The sequence below is a fragment of the Helianthus annuus genome, chromosome 16 (assembly GCF_002127325.2).
Source record: "Helianthus annuus cultivar XRQ/B chromosome 16, HanXRQr2.0-SUNRISE, whole genome shotgun sequence".
In the NCBI taxonomy this organism is placed as follows: Eukaryota; Viridiplantae; Streptophyta; class Magnoliopsida; order Asterales; family Asteraceae; genus Helianthus; species Helianthus annuus.
The window spans coordinates 199,848,041-199,854,715 of record NC_035448.2 but is presented as its reverse complement, the minus strand read 5'-3'; the positions used below and the strand labels follow the sequence as shown (position 1 = coordinate 199,854,715).

The window sequence follows — 6,675 nt, the reverse complement described above, 5'->3', positions numbered from 1 at the left end:
AACCAACATGCGTTTGCGGTAGGATCCAGTAGCTCAAACGTCGAGGAAATAAATCTATTTGGTAAATGGGTTCTTGACATCGGCGAAGGCAATGTTGGTGATTCTATCGATGGTGATGCAAATATTGAAATACCTACTCATCTCTTAATAACTGATGAAAATGATCCAATTCAAGGTTTGATTGACTTTGTATATCCTTCAGTTTTGGATCGTTTTAAAGACCGTGACTACTTTTCTGAAAGAGCTATACTCGCTCCTAAGAATGAAGTTGTTCATGAGATAAATGACCGTTTGCTTGCTTTGTTTCCGGGTGAAGAGGTAGAGTATCTTAGCTCTGATAGTTTATGTCCTACTGAGGAAATTAACGATCCGTTACATCAAGATTTGTATAATCCAGATGTGTTAAACAGTGTGAAAGTATCTGGATTACCAAATCATAGATTGGTATTGAAATTGGGTGTTCCGGTAATGCTTTTGAGGAATATTGATCAGCAAAACGGTTTGTGTAATGGTACGCGTCTTCAAATCACACGTCTTGGTAAACGTGTTATCGAGGCTGAGATATTATCGGGAAGTAATGTTGGTTCAAGAACTTACATCCCAAGAATTAGCATGATACCATCTGACAAAAAAATACCCTTCAAGTTTCAACGAAGGCAGTTTCCAATAACCATATGTTTTGCGATGACTATTAACAAAAGTCAAGGACAATCTCTATCCAGAGTTGGTCTATACCTTAGAGACCCCGTGTTCTCACATGGTCAGCTTTATGTTGCTTTGTCGAGAGTAAAGACTAAAGATGGCGTTAAGGTTCTAATATTCGACAAAGATGGGAGACCAACAAACAAAACTGCAAACATGGTTTACAAAGAAATTTTTGGGAAATTGTAGATTAAACTTATGTTATGTAGTTGAATTATCCTAACATTAATGTTATAGTAATTGTTTTTAATAGTTATTTTTTCATATATATAGATGTTGTCATTTTTCTATTTTCTAATTTTCAGGTTAATAATATATAATTTTGTTATTTGAATATACTTAACCTCATTGTTATATCAATATAAGACGATATTTCTATGAATTAAATATAACATATAAACAAAAACTAGAACAAGTTGATATTTATAATCACGGTTACGTACTAGAAGTCCATAATACATAAAGATGTTAACTAGAAACATGTTAACCTACTACAAAACAACTTTTAACACTACATAACTTACTGTAGCTTCCTTCATTAGCCAAAATTACCATATATGATGGGTCAAACCTGTTTCATAGTTTGAAACATCACCTCTAGCGGAAAACACTAGCAAGGAACAAAACACATATATCCGAAAAGTACTGGAACTTGCAATGATCACCTTCTTGTATGTTGTTATCTTTTAGCCATTTCGCCCAGCCTTTCACAACGTACTTCATACTGTTTTTATTTGGCTCCGGCCTAACATCATGTTTTGTCTCCACATTTTGCCTGTTGGCGATCTTAACTTTCAATGTTTCGTCAATTCCTGTGATCCGTGCTACTTCAACTGGTATGCGCTATAAGTTAGAAAATATAACAATAACTAGGTTATCACCCGGGTGCTACCCGGGTTGGAGAAAACTATTAAGATAAATATTAAGTGTACAAATAAAATAAAATACAAAGTCTCATGTTACATAAATTAGTGATACAGTGGATACACAATTTAAAGATAGTCGAGTCCCTTTGAAGATGCATATCCTTCGAGTTACCAAAACCTTTCCCGTAGTAAATTGAGTTCCCTCTACAAAAAAAAAACAACCAAATTATAAGTGTTTATGTATATAATATAAACTTTAGTGTCGATACCCGGGATTGTTTCCCAGGCTCGAGAAAGTAATTTAGATAAATAATTTGTGTATAAATAAAATATAACAAAATACAAATAAAGCGTCATATTACATATTAAACATAGCCCGTTTATTAGTGACATGGTTACGGATCAAAGATAGCCCTGAATATATAATCTCTGAGAGTCCATCCTGTAGATATTGATCATGTTTCATGCTAGTTATAAAATTCTTCACAACAAACATGAAGGCTTTCGGGCCATTTTGACCGGTCTATGGTTAAACTATCATGAAAAATGTCATCAAATGTGGTGTTGTGTCAAGTGGTTCACACACAAAGCTAATACATAAGAATTACTGTAAAAAGATTCTTAACTGAAACCAAAATGTCCAATTTCGATTACAAAAATTCTAAGACTCCGTACAAAACAATCATCTCTAAATTACTTACATGCTCCTTAACGTCGAGTTTATGAGTTTCGTGACCACACGAATACTGGAAAGCTCAGCAGCTTCTGCTTCAAATATGGGCCTTGCCTTATATATGCATTGAGATGATCCCATCAGTTGGTTTAATCGCCACCACCACATCCATCATCCAACCAAGTTTCTTAGAGATATCATTCCCAATATCACATGCCAATTGTTGCAACAATGACAGCAGCACTCCTTGGCTGAAAGGAACAAAATTACTTGCAAATATTCCCTGTAGATCAATCTACAATTTTCAAAACTTAAAAAGTGAGTAACATAAGATTACCACAAACCGATAAGTGATTGGGGGGGGGGTGTAAAAAGTTGATGTAGTATTAATACACAACACAAGACCTGTGTGCGTTCGCATCCATTCTCATGTACAACCCCATGGGTCGGGGATCAAGCATGATTTATAGGGACGAGGCGCGCATGAAATTGAATTTAAAATCTTTCGTTGTCTTGGATCTACAATGTTATTGAATGAAACACATCTAAATTACCCAAACTATTAATGCCAAACTATTCTATCCGAACCCAAATATATAATATTTAAAATATATGGTAAATAATTCTAGCATAAAAAAAATTGTTTTCCTAACTTTTTTTACCGTTTTCAACATTAATCTTGTTAATAAGGTAGTGCTAAAGTAATAGTAATCAGAAGTCAAACTTACAAAGATCAAAATGGGAGATAAAAGCAATAAGGTTTGGTAACAATCACTCACCTTAGGAATACAGGTGGTTTCAAAATTTAAGTGGATCCATTATCTAATGAGGTTTTGATAATAAAAACATTTTTCTTTTGTTAAAAGACTTACATGTGTAAAACCTCAAGAGAAAGAGAATGGCTAATAATAAATATACACAGATCACTCACCAATGAAAATCAACTGCATTATGTGGTTGGTTGCAATTATTGGAACTGCAATAATGGATAGTGTTGAAGGAACAGGAGGACCCTGTTGGAAATCTACACCTGATAACGAAGCAATGAAGCTAGCACCGAGTGCTTCCGCTGCTAAAGATGAGAATGCAGCCGTCCCAGAGAGTTGTTGCTACCAGGTCAGCCGCAGCTTCAACTGCAATTGAGCATGAAATTTCTGCAGCTCCGCTACCGTATGCAAACGAGTTATTACGAATAACATTTCTAGCGACACATAGTGCATCTTGGATGCTGCGTTTTGTCTCCTCGATCATCATCTTGTTACCTGATTTCTCATAATAAATATTACAAGTTAGGGGTGCTAAACGGGTCGTGTTCGCAGGGTGGCGGGTTCAACCCGACCCGTACCCGAAAATTTTAGAAGAATCCGAACCCGACCCAAACCGAAAATCGTGCCGTATATATGAACCCGAACCCGACCCAAATATTTGCATACTGACCCGAACCCGACCCTTTCAACCTGAGTTTTTTATTTTTTTCAGCAAATTAATACATTAAAATTAACACTACTACAAAAAAAACACAAATTTATATAATAAAATTACTTAAAATCATAAAAATTTATGTCAACTTCCATTTTTAAGTTATATTTCTATTTATAGCATAAAATACACACCCAATTTAATTTAATTTATGACATAAAACATATTTTAAAAAATATAATATAATAGAAATGGGTTGAATGGGTTAACCCGCCAACCCGACTGGGTTGACCCGAACCTGACCCGTTTAGCTAAACGGGTTCGCGGATTCAACCTGAAACTGACCCGAACCCGTTTAGACTAAACCCAAACCCACGAATTTCGTGTTAAGTTTGTGTCGTGTTTTCGGGTCGTGTAAGAAATTCACACCCCTAATACAAGTAAATAAATTTATGTGGTGAAACAAACAGTATACATACAGCTAGCTACAGAACATGACTGCTATAACTTACCTCCATGGATGAAAATGGTTACAGCCTTTGAGTTTGCACAGTGCTCAATATAAAACATTCGATCTTTTGTGGTACCAAATGCCTTTTCTCTAACCAAACCAGTCTGTCACACAGAAAATAATTACAACAATGCCATTTGTGTATTAAAATAAGTATGATAGAAATATGCAAAAAAAAATTACCTTTCCTATTTTTTCAGTTGTTAGTTCCTGGAACCAGGGAACAATTCTACCGCCTGCACAAGATTAGATAAAAAGATTTTTAGAAACTATAGTAACGTTGTGTATTAAAGCAAAATTGTTATAAACAGCTAACTAAAAAGCATAAACCGATTGCTATACAACGCCAGCCCGTCCGGCAGCTGGCAAATCTCTGTGCATTAACAAATGATTTGCTTCGTCATAGAAGCCCCGTTGACAAATTACCAGTGTGGCCCCTACAGCCCCTACATCCTGAAGAGATCAAGATTAGAGTTATTAAGGCATAAAGTTCAAACAAATTGAATCAAATCAACCCCACACACTTTTTGTCTTCAATTTGTAGCTATTTTTATAGATAAATAACATGTCAAATATGATTATACACACCGTCCTATTTCAACAATTACACATTAAGAATAAAATCTAGTTTTGATCCATTTCCTTTTTAGCATTTTGTTTTAAAAGCGACCCATTTAAACAAAACTCTTTTTATCTTTATAAAAATAATTCAAGAGGTGTTACACATTAAATACGAAATTCACACCACTTTGGACCCATAATATCATAAACAAACCCCAAACCCTAAGAACCGAAACCCATATGAACAATTAGCAATCAAACAACATCATTTATGTACCAAATTGATAAAAATTGATAACGGGTATGATTTTATTTTAACTAAAAAGAAAGGGATTGACCTTTCTTGACCAGCAGTGTCCCAAATCTGAGCCTTGATGACCTTCCCATCAATATTAAGACTTCAGATAGCGAACTCGACACCAATCGTTCATTTTGTCTCTAAATTGAACTTATTTCTGGTAAACCTTGAAAATGAACATGTTTAAATAAAGCAGGTAAATTCTTAGTTCAACTTCAAACACTCCACTGATCCGAAACCCAATAATGCACATAGATATGTAAAATTAGGGCCAAAAAGTTATCAAATAATGAATGGCCAACAATATACATAAACCGGTAATGTAAATCAATAAAATACATACCAATCGATGCAAAAACCCTTAAAACGAACAACAACAACGATACCCAAAAGGTAACTTATTCGTAAAGAAAAATACAAACAATAAGAGATTTAATTTGCGATTCGAATAAAACCAACAATCAACAACACACCTACGAAGAGATAAATCTTCAAACCCAGCATATGCAGAAAACGAAGGATCTTCAATCCTAAACAAATAAACATCAGTTTTAAGATTCGCGATCAATGGAAAAACAAAACAGGATCTTCAAGCTTCAAAAATATAACCTAAAACGAACTTTCCAGATTCAGAATCCACACACGAACAAAGAAAGTGACCATCAAATACCATCGCAATTTGCCTAAATAAGATATAACAGAGAAATTTAACTATACAAATCTCAAACGTTTTACGGTTATTCGAATTTAGGGTTACCTGTATCATTGAAGAGGATGATCGGTGTGAATATCTAGATGAAGCGGCCAAGAAGATGTATGAAAAAAACAAAGAAAAAAAGAATCGATTAGAAGGTGTATTAACAATTAGCCAAAGGATAGAAATTACCTGATGATTGTAAATAAGATATCAACGAAGATTGCTGTGGAATTGATAGTTGGGGTTTGAGAGAAGGAGGAACCATAAAGAGGGTTCTAGCGTGAAGGAGAAGGCGTCTGGGAGATTTAGGGTTTTTAGATGGTTAATATACTTGGGTCATAATAACGCATCCCGCCTCAACCCGCATACCAAAATTTTTGACCCATGATTTTGGAGCCAAAACCAATTTCAAGAAGCCCTATGGTGATGCCACATCATTTCCCAAGTCCTTATAACATGACACATCAGCCCTTATTTATCATGTTTATATATATATATAGATTTCCATTAATGATGTTGAGATATTTTAAAAATACCATAGTTAACCAAATTATAAAAACATATTTGACATGTATTAACATTTACTTTATGTCGGAACTTACAAAGCGTTTCGTGTATGGCACAACAAATATAAGCGGACCGATATCATCATCATCAAACTCATCTGATTCAGCCGAAGAGTCTTCAGAATCCGATATCACGACAACATCGTTTTCAGCTCCAGCCATTCTAACAAACATTTAGAATTTTAACCCATTTTTTTAAAAAAAAAGGTCCAGTAATAACATATAATCCAATCTTTTTTTGTACTTTAAAGTAATCACAAGCATACATACGTAAAATACTGTAATTCCTTTTGATGTTACATTTCTATTCTACTTTAGTTACTTACTTTTATTACTTAAACATATCCTATATTATTATGATTTTTTAATCAATCTAAATTAC

General features: G+C 34.3%; 1 long non-coding RNA gene across 10 annotated transcripts; it reads right to left on the bottom strand.

The window, feature by feature from the left end:
* Positions 1-1,109: 1,109 nt before the first annotated feature.
* On the bottom strand, positions 1,110-6,077 carry LOC110915408. 10 transcript variants are annotated; one of them, XR_004883422.1, is made up of 11 exons: positions 5,917-6,076; positions 5,788-5,821; positions 5,640-5,713; positions 5,504-5,560; positions 5,071-5,196; positions 4,355-4,624; positions 4,173-4,275; positions 3,173-3,503; positions 2,647-2,760; positions 2,270-2,536; positions 1,557-1,772 (listed from the first exon to the last, which is right to left on the bottom strand). It is a non-coding gene; the product is annotated as an uncharacterized LOC110915408 (long non-coding RNA). The 10 variants fall into 10 exon arrangements; XR_004883418.1 differs by adding an exon at positions 1,110-1,273 and having other exon boundaries at positions 1,368-1,772; positions 2,270-3,503; positions 5,917-6,077; XR_004883421.1 differs by having other exon boundaries at positions 2,270-2,492; positions 2,579-3,503.
* Between the last annotated feature and the right edge of the window lie 598 nt (positions 6,078-6,675).